The sequence below is a fragment of the Pleuronectes platessa genome, chromosome 7 (genome assembly GCF_947347685.1).
Source record: "Pleuronectes platessa chromosome 7, fPlePla1.1, whole genome shotgun sequence".
NCBI lineage: Eukaryota > Metazoa > Chordata > Actinopteri > Pleuronectiformes > Pleuronectidae > Pleuronectes > Pleuronectes platessa.
Window position 1 is genome coordinate 16,914,022 of NC_070632.1, and position 15,543 is coordinate 16,929,564.

At 39.4% G+C, this 15,543-nt stretch overlaps 1 protein-coding gene across 1 annotated transcript in view; it reads right to left on the reverse strand.

Moving 5' to 3' along the window:
* Positions 1-15,543, reverse strand: part of LOC128444993 (tumor protein p53-inducible protein 11) — a 38,505-nt gene that overhangs the window by 16,651 nt on the left and 6,311 nt on the right. Inside the window, exon 2 of the mRNA XM_053427728.1 lies at positions 14,856-14,931. The gene's annotated coding sequence lies outside the window, so the exon portion shown is untranslated. The remainder of the gene's footprint in view (positions 1-14,855; positions 14,932-15,543) is intronic.

Consider the following 15,543-nt stretch of genomic DNA (forward strand, 5'->3'; position numbering starts at 1 on the left):
ATTACATCTAAAGAAGCGGTCGCAATTGACTTCAATTGTATTGGATTTGGCTGCATCGCTGTTTACCCCTGAGACTCCTAAAGTTTATTGTGGACTCAAACGCTTCACCCACCCCTCCATCGGCATAGTGGTGAGTGGATAATGAGTACATTTTATTTTTGGTGAAGTATCCCTTTAATCCAACAATCTTCTCACAGCCTAAATTCTTGTTATGCTCTACTGCCATGACCCCATCAAAATCTGTGATCAAACACTAAATAAGATACTTCACTGTGTGCCTTGGTAAATCACACGCTTTTCTCACGTTCTAAAATACCCTTGCAAGTCTCTGCCTCTCCATACCACTGCTCCTTGACTCGTCAGCAATGCTGATGTAGTTGCCTAGCAACTGCCAATGGAACGCTAGCTTCTTCAATATTGAAAGCACCTTTTATGATTCTAACCATCTTGGATAATTCAGTGCTATTACGCAGTCGCTCTTCTTACTATCACCAGTGACATTTTAGGATAAATAAAGACTCTGATCTGTATTCAGTAAATTGGAGTAGAGACATGTTTTTCCATACAAGTGGCTTTTATTCAAAATAAAAGGCAAACCAGGGCTGGGGAGCATTTTACCTATTAAGGGTCAGGCTAGAATAGCTTCTCCTTAGTGAGGCATCAGATGTAAGATATGATGATACTTGCAACCCAGTCCATTTTGAGAGGAACTGTTCACACAAAGTTTCTGAAGGTTTCAACATGCTAAAATTAAGACTTTAAGATCATGATAAATTCATTTTAATGTAATAATTTAATTTTAAGATGTGTGAAGTGTGACATATATGAAGGGCCATCAGGTTCCCAGATTTACTTATACTTCCCCATGATTGAATCAGTTCCATGTTGGTCTTATATGTAATTGTATTACACCATTGTATATATCTATCATTGAGAAAGAACTACAAGACACGGAGACATGTTGCCAATATATTAATCTTGAAAAAATAACTAATTTAAACTAAAGACATATTTACAATTTAAAATGTAAGCCTAAAGTTGTTGCAGAATAGCAAAGACGTTCAGCTCCTTTTATTTTATATCCTTAGAACTCCTACCTGTGCTTTAGTTCTTGCACAGTATAAAAAAACAGTGTTGCCCTTTGCCAGTTGCTCTTGCAACAGCATTTGATGACAGTTGCCATGATGTAAGTCGCCGATGACATTTAACCACTAGCTGCATGTTATGTTCACCCTGATTGTGACCCCGTCTGAGGTGCAAGTTAGTCTACTACTTTACGTTATGGCGACATACATATGTACTCTATTTGTGAACCCAAACCCATTGCACCTGGATGTTAAAGGGCTCAGAGACGAAGAATATTAGAAAAAGATGAATTAGGAGCTGAAAAAAGGAGACAGCCGTCCACTATGGGTGGCCAAGATTAAAATTCAAACAGACACAGAGGATGTATCGAGATGCTGTCAAGAAAGAAAAATTTAGTATACAAATAAGTGGGAGCCGTTTAAAAAGGGGTGATTTGGAGATTTACTATTATAGTATTGCTTTAAAACCCTTAGAGTCCTATTGACAAAATCTTTATCGTTCTACCTAAGGGGACATTTATGAGTGAGAGCATAAATGGTCCGGTAACATACAGGCTTTTCTTTACCATTGGACGACTTAAGCACAGCACATAGACATTTATTGCAGATTTGTAATACTCTGGAGGGAAGAGAGAAGAATGAACTAATTGCTGAAAACGATGTACCGGTAATAATCACAACTCTCTCTCTCTGTTCTTTTTGCAAGCTTTGTGAGAGAACATGTGCTGTGGATCTGAAAAGCTGCTAAACATTGGGGAGATATATTGAGGGAATTGAGGTGAGAACTCCCTAGAAAGATGTTCTGTAATAAAAAAAAATTAAAAAAAAGAATAATTGGATCACACGGACAAAAGCAGTGCGTGGGTGTAGAGGATCAACTGTGAAGAAATGTGTTACTCAAAATAAGAAAGCAGACTCTACAGCCTGCTCATCGCCTCCTCTTTTCCATAAATAACCAGAGACACAGTTGCCCAATAGTTTCTAAATCCCCTTACCACCATGTTTGGGATCTCGAGCAGGGCTATGTGGAGCCGAGATAATGAAAAAAAAACAAAAAAAACACACCAATTCAACTCAACAGACTCTATAAGCAAGTGAGGGCAGTTAGTCCTGAATGACATGTCTTTGTCTTGTGTGCACTTACAATGATTGACTGAACTCAGTAATCGTATTGCCTCTCCTGGTTAATGTTAATGTTGTGGATTTCTCATTGCCCTGAGGAATATAGGAGCTTCACCACATTGTGCTTTCAAGCTGAAGACAGGGAGGATCAAGTCTCCAGGCTCTATTGGAGTTACAACACGCATCATTGACTCTCAGGGAATTACAGATGTCCTAACAGTGCCAAGGAGGTTCTTGTTTGACTTACTGGTTCAACTGACTTAACTACCTCATCTAGCCCTGAGGTTGGAAAACAACTGGTGACTGAAAAATATCGGAGGGATTACCATAAACGTTTACAATCTGACATGAATGGTTCCCATTTCCAATTGACCGGAGTTGTCACTTATCTAGTGAATTACATCTATGAGATGGATGGACACACATTTTGGAACTGACTTGCATTGTTCTTTGACAATCTATTATATGGATTTATGGAATTATGTGTGACCCCATCTACTCACTGAGAAGAGGACAAAGGCATGAGTTCCCTTGATCCAGAATAACATGACTGTCTTGTGCCCCAGGGGAAGTGGATGTGGGTAACTGTGGAACTTTACTTTGAAGTCTCAGTTCTGCAACAAGCTAAAAAAAAACAGTTCAATGGGAGATGCAGACATGCAGAGTTTCAGCCATTCCTTTCTTTCGTACCAGGTGGCATTTCAAACAGTCAAACTTATACGTGGTACAGCTTCTTTTTGCAGTATATTTTACAGATAAACATCAATTTTTCAACATCTTCCTGATTCAAAAATGAATGCCTTATGATGGATCTGGTGCCGTTTATTTTCAGATCTAAATCGTCTACCTCCATTTTCTATTATCAATGCAAAACTCTACAAAAATGTATTCTCAACTCCAAATCCAACCAAGCACCGTCAATAGAAACAGAATTAAACACCAGGGTGGTTTTGAAAAGGTGAAAAGTGTTAATTCTGTTTACTCTTCTACCCACAAGGGTCAAGATGAGATAATATGAATTGCACTAAGAAAATATATCCTCAAATTTGACTCAAACTCAGACTTGAATCAACACAGTTCTAACACGACTATAAAAACAAACCCTCTATAAAATATATTTAGTCAGTCCCTGTAATTGTTGTCAGATCAGAAACAGATTACTGAGAGATAAACATGAAGAGTCTAAAATGGCCCAAGTCTTCTCCCTATGGCTCCATGACCACACATTCGATCAGTACAGCATAGTTGAGTGTAGGCACATGTAATGTACATCAGATATTGCAAAATAAGAGATAGATCCTGTTGATGTATCCAGTTATCCAGGGGCGATGAAACTCAGATTTCTTCAAATCAGCTAAAGTAATGAATTCCTTGCCTGACAGATGCTGGCTCTGGTGTAGTGAAAATTACAAATGAGGTTCAGTTGTGGTCAAATAAAGAGAAAACTGATGAACACAGAAAGCAGAGCTTATTACAGCTGGCGGGCAATACACAAAAGACAATGGAGGAGGCAGTGAGTTCCTGTCTTGAGGTCTTGTCTTGAACAGGCCACCAATACATGGAAACGATTCTACGCAGCACAAAAGATCTGGAAATGCAGGCGGTCTGTGTTAACGGCTCCTCAGTCACTATCAATGGATTATTGTGCGTCTGAGTTGAACAGATTAATGGTGTTGTGTAATCATCTGGGGACATTCGACATGAGATGAACTCGCCCTAATGAATCCAAAGATAAGGACTTTCCCTGTCTAATATTCAGTTATTACATCACATTAAACCAAGGGAATTTACCCTCTTGTTGCCTGACTCACTCTGATGTGATTACACAAGCGTGTTGCTGGAGTGATGTCTGAAGCTCTTTGGGTAGTTACACACAAAGCAGAGTATACAAGCAGTAACTAATCCTGTGCTATGATCTTAGTACAGCATCTATGAAGGCATGGTTTTAACAATGATTTTACAATGATTATGATGTTAAAATGAACATCCTGATGTGGTTAGATACTGTCAGTCCAAACGTGGATCTCTGAACAATTATTTCAAGCACTATCCAATCCACTCAACCGTAGGGATTGTGGATAATGAAAGGGTTCACAGGACTGCAGTCCAGCTGCGTCTGTTGACTCCCTGCGGGTCTCTCATTCTAGTGAAGGCAGCCCACCATCCCTCCTGGCATGGCTACTTCTCCTTCGTACATCAACCACTAGGAGGAACATATCACATATCACACTTGAATACTTTATTTTTGCAATGCTGGTTTGCTCCCAGTTGTGTTAAACTTACATGTTAACTTATACACACTAGAAACTTGGTAACCTTTAAGAATAAGGCTACAAACAACCCATATTGAAACATTTTCCACTTCCAAGCTCATTCTGGAGGAGCCAGTACTAAAAAAAACTAATCATAGAGTGAGTGACCGCAGTACGACTTGACACTGCTTTATACTTTATACACAATGCACTTATATTTATTGGTGTGTCAAACAGCCAGGTGGTTTATTTTTACCATCTCTTACTCAGTGCTCATGTGGGGCACAGGAATGGGGTGGGGGTGCCAGTGATTGTTTGGTGTTTCCATCTCTAGAGGCTTCTTGACACAGCAGGCTCACCGTGAGGCCAGCTCAAAAGCACTGAAGACATGTTGAGCTAAAGCAGACTTGACACTTAATGCTGCCGTGCAGCTGGGAGGTAAACAATCTCCTCCCATGAGCAAAAGCATCGATAATAAACTATTAATTCATGTAAAATATAAACACATCTTTTATGATTTGTTTATTCAGTAAAAATAAAAGTTATCAGATCAGTAAAAAATAAACACCAATTTGTCTATCAAGGCTAATATCCATTGATTTTTTGTCAGTGAACGGAATCAGCGAGGTATGTACTTACAATTAATCTGATTTGCTCATCTCTGCCATGGTCTGTTTCTTCAGTGTCACAGTGATTTTAAGATGAGTGATAATTACAATTACACAGAAAATCTAATTAAAAAGCAGATCCTGTCATCATGACTGTAACTAGTGACACATCAACGTAAACTACAACACTTTCACAGATTATTTTAAATCATGCCAAAGCTGGAAAAAGCTATGGACTTTAACTAATTAAACTACATACACCCAGTTATCAAGACCATCAGTATTGTTAAGAAAGGATTTACTGAATAACTGCAATATTCCACTAATAGCATGAACACTGTTCATAACTCACAGGGCAAAGTCTGACAAAATGAAGGCACAGGAGGTTTAGTGAAGTCAAAACAAGAAATACCAGATGTCAAAAGCTTGTAGTCTAGGGGAACTGTTCACCAGGACTTATTAAACCATCTAATGAGGCGTTCTTTAATGACACACAACAAGCGCTTATTAGTGGATAAAACTCTGCAAACCCAAATACTTTCCCCTCAGGACTGCTGGGAGATTACAGGAGACTTCTTAACTTTTCAGGGGGAACCACAAACACTTCATCACAGAGTTGTGTGGTGCAGTGGCAGTGATAGGGGTTGTGTTACTGCACTTTGTGGATTAAGGCAAATTACATTTAGCTTAAACCTGCACTGCTACAATGCTCTACATTTTCACTTGCAGGTCACAATTACACTCATCACTTGCATTACCCTTTAAATACACTAGCAACAGACACAGTGGTGGTAACTTGGCTTGGCAGAACAACAGAGGAATCATTAGGGTTATGTGGTTGTATGGAATGTACAAGTGCATCTTAATAAGAGCACTGAGAAATATATTATGTATAATAAGTAGATGGCAACTGGTAATGATCAGTTAAAGCAACATTATTAAATCTCAGCGGTGGTTGATTTGTTTCTTTCTTAACGTTCCTCTGCTGCAAAGAGAAAAAAAATCAAAAATTGACTATTTCAATTGTATCACATTTGACAACATAATTTGGTGTTCTGTAGCTCCCCGGGAGCTCAGTCTCTGCTACCAACACTTCCATTGATATATTTATACACGGCCCACTGTGGCCAGATTAAGAAAACAGTTTTCCTCACCTTCTGAGGAATGGTTAGAGAAACAAGCTTTGAAAAAATCCCTGTACAAAAAACCTGGGGCAACAGGCCCATAGCTTAGGTTAAGAAATTCAAGAAAAGACAGAAAAAAAACACTCTCTGGCTTCTGATCCATTACTCTAGGCCTGTAGGTACATTGTACTGACATACAAGGGTCCAAAATTAGTATCCACCACTCACCAAATGCAAGTAAACATTTTTTCTTAGCCAATCAAAATAAATGAGTTCAGTTCCTGTTGTAGACGGAATTCATCAAACTTATTTTCCACTTCTTTGATTGACTCTTACTGTCGACCATAAACATACCTAACAGTAAGCACTAATCTTTTTTATATTGTTATATTGTTCGATATTGTGTTTTTTAATTTGTTGTTTGTAAAGTGCACCAACCACACCAAGGCAATTTCCTGTATGTGCAAATATACATGGCAATAAAAAATAATTCTGATTCTGATTCTAATCCCTATAAAGTATGAAGTGATATTTTGAAAGGGTCGTTTATCAGTTTTTCTGCTGCTATTATTTCCCACAGCTGCCCACCACAACAAAAAATGCATGCATAGTCTGTATACACTTCACTGTGGGCATTTGTGCAACACGCAAGCCTTCCAGGCGGGCAGACCATCGCCCTAGTTCTATATACTGCTGGATGAGTAGTGTGTGTGTGCTTGTTTGTGTCCCAGCTATGCCAAGCGTGTAGGGTAATCAATACAACCAATCAACCATCTAATCCAATAGTGGTGACTCGCCCTGGCAGGCGTTTATATAGTTGGAAGGTCTGTTTTTACTCTCACAGGTCCAAGTACTGTGACTAACCCTAATGGCATACACTTATCTGTGGCTGCAGCAACATGCTGGAACTGATCTCACACAAAAGGAGAAAATCACTCCCAACAACAAATCAGCTACCTACAACTGAGTCACTGGTGCAGACAGGGTGGAGGGAAAGATGAGATCAAAATCCCAACATAGAGAGACTGGGTGGGACCCATATTTAAATAGTTTTTCAATATTCATGGCTTGGTTATTCCATATTTCAGACACTCTGTTTCAAAAATAAAAAAACACCAAGCATGATTAATAAATGATACAAATTTAAGATTTTTCAAATGAAAATGTTCTTAATCCAACTAGTATTCAGTAGTACCCTCAACTACCCACGATCACAGTGTGCCCTTCACCCACAGAAAACACTGAATTATGCTGTTCTAGGGCCAGTTGAGAAGTATTTTAGCCAGTTTCACGTTTACTCGAGCAGACTAAAGATATAATTCTAAACCCTGTCCCACACTACTGTACATGAATCATGTGACTAATCACTTTGTTACCCCGTTTAGCTTAGTGCTATACAAATGAAGTTATTATTATATTGTTATATAAAAGCATTGTAATTTTGTTTTTTGTTTTCAAACTCTCTACTTAATTACTCTAAGCTGTCTTTCTGACTTTCCTCTTTGCATTCTTCTATTTGCTGATCTTTATGACGACAGAAGAACTAATCAGGGAGTAGGATAATCTGCTACTACAAGTAGAGTGAACATGTTTCTGTGTTACTAAATGGAGATCCTCATGGTTGGGAATATTTTCTTTGCATGTCAGTGAATTACGCGTTAAAGCAAATGAAGACTATGAACAGCATTGAATGTAAATACAGTCAGTCACTGATTTTTTTTAAGTCGTACCCTAGTGAACTTGTTAAAGCGCTTCTGATTGTCGATATACTGTCTTAAGAACAAATCAACCAGTGACAGTTTAATTAAAACAATGTTACTTGAAGAGAATATTGATCCATGAGGTGCAACAATATGACAAATTCACCCTTGCTCAGCCTGCTGGAGTGCTACCTGGTTGCTAGGCAGCCGTGCCGAGTGACGAAGACGTCTCACTTGCAGGATCCTTCTGCGTCACGAGGGATTAGTTCATGTGGAAATAATTGCAAGATAAGAGGTCAAAAAGAGATCCTTGAAATATACATCATATTGCCATTTGTGTTGTTATTATGAAAATTGTATCCTTTGCCATCTCACCTCCTCATTTTTATTACACATTACACATGAACATGTGTAATCAAGCTGGTCATATATTCCAGGGCTCTAGCCTTGATAGTGGTAATTGATGCACACACACGTAGGTTGGTTCACACAGCAATAAACACACCTCCATTGCTTATAAAGTTAAGAGTATTCCACACTTAAAGCCACTAACATCAACATTAGTGTGCAGGTACACGTCAATTTTTAAGTGTTAGGCCAGGAGCTCATAAGACCAAGAACAACAAAAATCCATTTTATTAGCATGTCATTTTCCTAATTGGCCTCTGTGGTAAAAACACAATTTGTGTCCCTCAAACTGCAAAAGCATTGAAGAAAATATCAAACAGTACATGACAGCAATTACAAATGTAGTAATGACTTAGGCTTGTTCAGGTAAGCCAGAGATATTTCACAGTTTGTTCTCTGCTTTAATGGCTTTAAAGACCACCGCATGGAACCGTGACATTTAAAAAGCTTTGTGTCCCAAATCTCATTTGTGAAAACACATCTTTCTTTCAGAGAGGCCTTCAAACTCCTTGATTTACTACTCAAACCAGTCTTCCTAGATACTATTTCATCCTGTCACTGGCACTTGTTGTTCTTTTACCACGCCATGTTTTCTGTCAAATTACTTAAGAATCTGACCAAGCCTTCGATGTATTACACTCATCAATTTTCAAAACTACAGACACAATGAGGTTAGTGCTCAGGCACTGCCGTTTGCTACTCAGCCCTCGTTCTGTCTCAATAGAGCAGCCTCTTGTGATGCAATTGAAAATGCGTGCAGTGTTTCTCATAGACTGTGTCAGTCTGACAGAGTCTAATTTGTCACGCCACAGTTTAATAATGATGCAATTTTGTTTTGACACTTCTCATAACACAGAAGAATCTCTAACTTTGTGCTTCAGACCAGTGCTTCACTGTAAAGCTGTGTGCAGCACTTTCTGTCCCAGTCTCTGTCTCCCTTTGAGCGGTTGCACATGAGAGCGTAGTGGGTGCATGTTACACGATCACATTGATCTACCCTTATCAGCCAGTATTATTGCCCAATAGGTGCTCTTGCTTTTTGCTTTGCTTTGAGTCAGATAACTCAATTTCTGCAGCTAAACAGCAAAAATGAACTATTTGGGTTTTATGACTAAAGAAAATACAATTGACAGTGGGGCCATGACACTGTGTTACACCTGTAAGACTGACTTAACACTACAACGCTACTCAGAAGGTAACTAGTGGACTGATTACTTCAACATTATACAAATTGTACAAAAGAAATACAATCAAATTATTTCCGTGCTGTAGTTCTGGGTTTGAAAGTCTTCTCTCGTGAGATTTATTCCTGCGAGACACCACGTTTCCAAGCTATAGGCCCCTGTCTGAGAAAAAGAACCCTCGTTTCATCAGACTGCCATTCTGTTACCCTGCTCAGATCCAATGACAGAAATACTTGAATCAATGCCCTTTATCAGAAGAGTCACCTTCCATAAACAGTGCAATACAAACAGCTGCATCCATAGCAGCACAGACACAAACAGTTCCTGTTACTATTCAGACTCTGATTGGTGCGTCCATCACTCTCCCACACTGTGCAAATAGTAAAGGTTATGAAACATTGCCTGTTATGACCTCGCTCAAATCTCAACCCTCCTCTAGTCTAGGCTGTCTGCAGAAATTATAAAACAGACTTTAAATGTTAGGAACCTCTAACAGCATGTCATTCAGCACTAATTCGTTTTAATTACAGGGATAGCAGGGGTTATGTATACTTGTGTTGGTGGGCAGCAATAAGTTGTACAAAAATAATCAACTGACAACATAATGTCAGTCATTTTCTGTGAGATGATAACTCTTCTGGGAAATCATATGTTTTTGTTCAGCCTACGGGTTTACAGAGGCAGTAGACGCAGCTCACTTAAAATAAGTCTCTGTTTGTTGTATAGCAGCAAAATGTGTTTGTCCGAAACAGCTCTGAAATACCTCGTAAGTCTGGCAGTGGCAAGGCATGTTTGTGTGTTTGGAGGCATGTGTGCAAAGCCTCTGATGTACTCTACTTAAATCACCCTTTCTGCCCTAAAAGCATTCGAGCCATTTTATCGACACCTCAGGAAAGCCTTTTACTGACTGATGTCTCTGTGTTGAGGTAAAACCAACATACATCCAGGGAAAGAAGGTTTCCCTTAAAACATAATCATTACTGCCAGTCTTGTCACTCTCTATATTGTTAACCCATCCTCAGATATACCAAGGCTGTGTCTTGTTAAATGTGAGCGCGCCCCCACACAGCTTGCTAATCAGGTTTGTGTAGAGCACCCAAATGCCATGAGGGCTCAGCTGAGTTTACACAGAAACAAATGAGGGAATCAACCTCAGCCAAACGCAAATCGTTGTCTGCACAGAATGGTTCATGTTCAGGCGTGATGAGGAAGAAATCTAATCTGGAAATAGGCAGCATTTGTGTCCTGGACCTGTTAACCCCAGTTTATTCCTTTAGCAAGAGTCTGGTTGTGAGGATTTGAATCAATTATAATAAAATGTCTCCTGTCAACAGCAAAACGTTGCTCACTTCCCTGCTTCATAAAGATCAGAAATCATTCAACAGTCAGCCATTGCACAAAATCAACAGATATAAAACACTTTAATAATTCAGTAATTTGCAATTAATGAGGCAAACTAAGAATTCATTTATACAGATTAATTATTGACTATAATTGTGACTTAGAAAAAGCTCTGGTAGACCGACAATTACACAACCAATCCAGTTGCCAAGTTATGTCCTGCAGCTTTTTAATTATATAAAGGCAAACTATTAGTTCCTAGCTGACAATTTAAACATCTCACTACCCATTAAATATCTGGCTTTTGCTGTAATAAGCTTGACAAAACAATATTTCAGAAAAGATTTACAAATTATAGTGTTGTTTTTGTTCAAGAAAACAACAATAGCTCTTTTTTTAAGAAAGAGGGTCACCCCAGCCATTAAGGATCTGGTAAATCTTGTGTTGCTGGAGTACTGAAGGTTTTGTTTTTGAAAGATGGTTTTCAATTTCATCGATGCGGGACGAAAATAAGCAACACTATCCATTAAAATGATTTTTTTTTTCAAATTAAATGGTGTTTAAAAATGGCACTGTTTTTGAAGGTGTCCTTAGGCAAGGAAGCAAACGTGTATGTGGATCTTGCAACAAACACATCCACAGATTATGGATAACTATTACTGTGTGTTTCCCCTATACTCAGATTCTTGAAATGTCTATCTGTGTATCTGTTTTGAATGGACAGTGAGTACAGTCCGGGCCCACGCACTCAGCACGCTGGGCACAATGCCTCCAGGACCTGCATGCCGGTCACAGGAACGTGCACAGCTAAAGTACAAACGTCCAATGTAATGTTCTGCCTGCCTGCAGAGGAAAAACTCAGCAAGGAGGGACTGAGCTAATGAAGACACTGTGCACAGTGCTACATTGACAATGGCACAAATACAGGATCAGAGACCTTTGACCTCATGAGAAGCATAAACATTTTTGCCAATTTTATAATGACACTATGGTTGCCCACGGCCACATAACATTTTACGTTCCTTTGAGACCTGCACCTTATTGGTCCACTCTCTTCTCGGCTCTGCTACCGTCTGATGTGACATACACTCATTTCATCACTGCAGGATCAGACTGCAGTTATTTAAAATAAACGATAATAGTATTGTACAAAATTCTGTTGTTGGTTTAAAGAGCATGGGCACTACCGCTAATAAGTAACGATTAAGCAAAAGACGTTTAGGTTAGGCCGACAAAAAAAGATAAACATAAGTTAGGCTGGTTGGCAAGTTATGTATATGGAGAATGACGGCGGTTTGAGGGACGTTTAGTGTTGGTCCCCACAGCAAGTGTTGCAGGAAGTGACGTATTAACACCGCTGCTGAGATCATGTGATCATGTCTTCGTGTATGACATCACTTTTTCCCCAGGAGAATTTTGTTTTCTTTTTGTTTTTGCTTGCGTCATATTTTAGAAGTGCCATCAGTCCTCCAACTCCACTGGAACCAAGGGATGCTTTAAAACGGTCACACGTCACAATGCTGTATTACATAGTTCTCATCCTTCTCACATGTACTCAGCCAACACTTACTGATATGTATAACATTTTAAGAATCAAATGACAGATTTTGGTTTAAACTAGGGATGGGCGTTCGAATTAAATAGTCTTCGTCGATCGTCGGGAGAGTTAATGACGAATTTTCGATTAATCATTAATATTTTTAAGTTAAAAAATTCACTATTTATAAGCTACATTAAAATGCAGTGAAAAAAAAGCGTGTTTCCTCATTGAGATCTTTATTACAAGATGAACAAAATATGCGCTGCCGTAATCTTAAGCAGCCGAGCAGACAGCTAGAAGCCGGTGCTACTAAACACAACTGACCCTCGTTTTTTTTTTTCTCCAAAATAAAATTAAAAAAAACATAATGTTAAACAACAACTACAAATATATAATACTTAGGTCTGACAGGTTTTGCCAAATGTAACTCAAAACTATCAAACAAGGTACCGAGTCGAGAAAGCTTCATAAAAGTAACCAGTAACTCACATACAACTTCAGCACCAGCCTACGGATTTTTGTTAAGAAAGATGAGCATGTTAAACTGCTCTGGGGTCAGAGGCGAACGCAGCCTGGTGACCGTCAGTCCAGCCGCAGAAAAACCTGCTCTGAGGGGACTGATGTCGCCGTGATACACAGGTAGCTCCGTGCTAACTTGGCTAGCCTGGCCGCGGCTCCGTTAAATCGTTACTCACATCTTTTCTCAACCCTGTGAATTGGGGCCATATTTTTGTGGATGTCGTAGCAGCAGCTGTTACCTCCCTGTGTTTTCATGATCTTTTTACCATATGGTGTGCCACAGGCAAAAGCTTCTTTCACCATCTGACTTTGGCGTATGTTGTTAGCACTCAGATGTACTATTGTAGCTCTCATCTGTCGACTCTTCGTACTGTTTGACAGGAAGAAGAGACGAGTGGTGTTTTGAGTCTGTTGTACTGTTTTCTGGTCCATGTCAGACTCTTCAAACTCAGTCCTCACAGAAGTAGCCCCGCTTTTAAGTAAGAGCTCCTCACTTTGTCTTGGCCATGTTTGTGTTGCCTTCTTGCAAATGTCCTCCTTCTATCTGTGCTGTGTGAATGCAAAGCATCATCCAAGACTCAAATTTTTAGCCCAATGAAATAAACCCCGAGTATAATATTACACAATATACATTTTTCTAACATCATGCAAATTATATATATTTATATATATATATATCCTAATGCAAAGCCCTATGAGACCCTTCTCTGAGGTACATGGTTTGTAACTAAGCAATGTTGCCAACTGTGTTCTGCTTACATTACCTTCTGAGACAGTTTAAAGTTTAATGTCCCTCCTCTCTGTAGTCACTGTTGCTGTGTGGTGCTCAGCTGTTTGTTTTTTAATATCATTCACAATAAGATTTGTTTTCAGCCAGAAAGACTGCTTATAAATTGCTTATCACGGGATCCAATGTGTTTGTGCCCAACACAGACGTGTGTTCCAGCTGCTCCTTGGCTCACTGTATTAACACTAATGCTGAAACGTTTACTGTAGCTGAGCGTCTGTGGTTAAGTGCTGTGTGTTTTTAGCATTCAGTTGTTTCTAGCGCCCTCCCTTGCAAAGACAATAAATTATCACATTTCATAAAACATGTTAACTCCACACAGAACCAGGATTTGAACCAAGAACCGTCTCGCTGAAAGGAAATAATGTATTTGCTTACTGTATCCCAGGGTGGGCCCCCCCCCCCACCCGTTTCATAATAGACCAAAAGACTTTTTATCTTTCTCATGACATAAAAGATATCTCTCTCTGAATCACAGAAACAAGCCCTGAAGGTACAGACTGCTTTGATAGTGAGCCCCCTTTTTACTACTTTTGTCACAGAGAGTGTACTTTAATGAAACAACCTCGAGATTAACTGAAACGGGAAGGTATCCATGACGCACTGAAGAACACGCACTACAGGAGCAAAAGTAGCAGCAGTTCAGTGGGATCCAAATGATCAGTGATGAGCTACTGCTAGGTTTCAAAATCGAAGTGTAATCAGTGAGTCAATGAACAGGACAGAACGACAACAGGATGAGGAAACCATACGGCTCTGTTGATGGGGTAAATCTATGACGAGACAAGGCTGCCACCTAAATTTTTAGATTTAACATCTTAGATATTCAGATCTCTTACCAATGGGGTCAGTTAACCCAACGTATAATGCACGCATTATACGTTATGCTGAGGAGAAATGAAAGGAGACTTTGTCTAAATGACAAATGGAGAGAATGTGAAACCATAAAAAAAAAAGGTTCTGTGCATGCAATCAGAGAAGCAGTCAAAATAATCACAATGCTCCACTGTGAGAATGAATACAGACTCCTCACAACCAGTCTCCACAGCAGAGCTTGTCCACCAGCTGACCAGCACAGCCTGGTATATTCCTCATTTCCAGTGACTGCAGGCCTTTTCCCACACACTTTAAAATTACTAAACATATACATGCGTGAAGTGAAAAAAAATTCCAACTTTGACTTACTTAATTTGGGTTCGTCAATTGAGGAAGATGATGCTCCTGCTTTTCCCAAGGTCCTGTGACGTCCTCTGAAGTTCACCTGTCAAATGAAAATCAAATAATAACATATTTTTAAATGAAAAGCACAAACTTATGGTCTGAAATCTCTTGGAAGAATAAACCAGAGATTGTTCGAGAAAATAAAGTGGATGCGAGCAAGTCCAACTCAAGAAAGCAGCAGATGTTTAAAGCTTTGCAATAGGAAGTAAAGGGTTTATCAGAGATGATGAATCCAAGATAACATTTTGGAGTGAAATGACTTGCCCAATATACACAGACATTTTCCACAATGTTGTCCCACCACTCAACAATGGAATTGCTTTTCTGTCAGTTCCCCAGAGACAATCAATGAGTTGAGCTGCTTCTGCTGCCATAAAGCAGCAAGGTCGGAAAAGCAGCATATGGTCTCAGCTTCTGTAATCTTGTCCACTGGAAATAAACATACTAGCGTGTGTGCTGTGGGGTCGTTATTAACGCCTAAAGCTACACCCTTGTCACAATAGCAAGTAGGAAATTAAAAAGCAAAGATGCCAGGAAGAAAGCCATCCTCCATGGCATAACAATACTGCTGGTCCTTAGAGACAGACCAGAGGTCAGCGAGTGCTGGAAGATGAAACTAAATATAGCTAACCACCATCTTGCTTGGATAAAT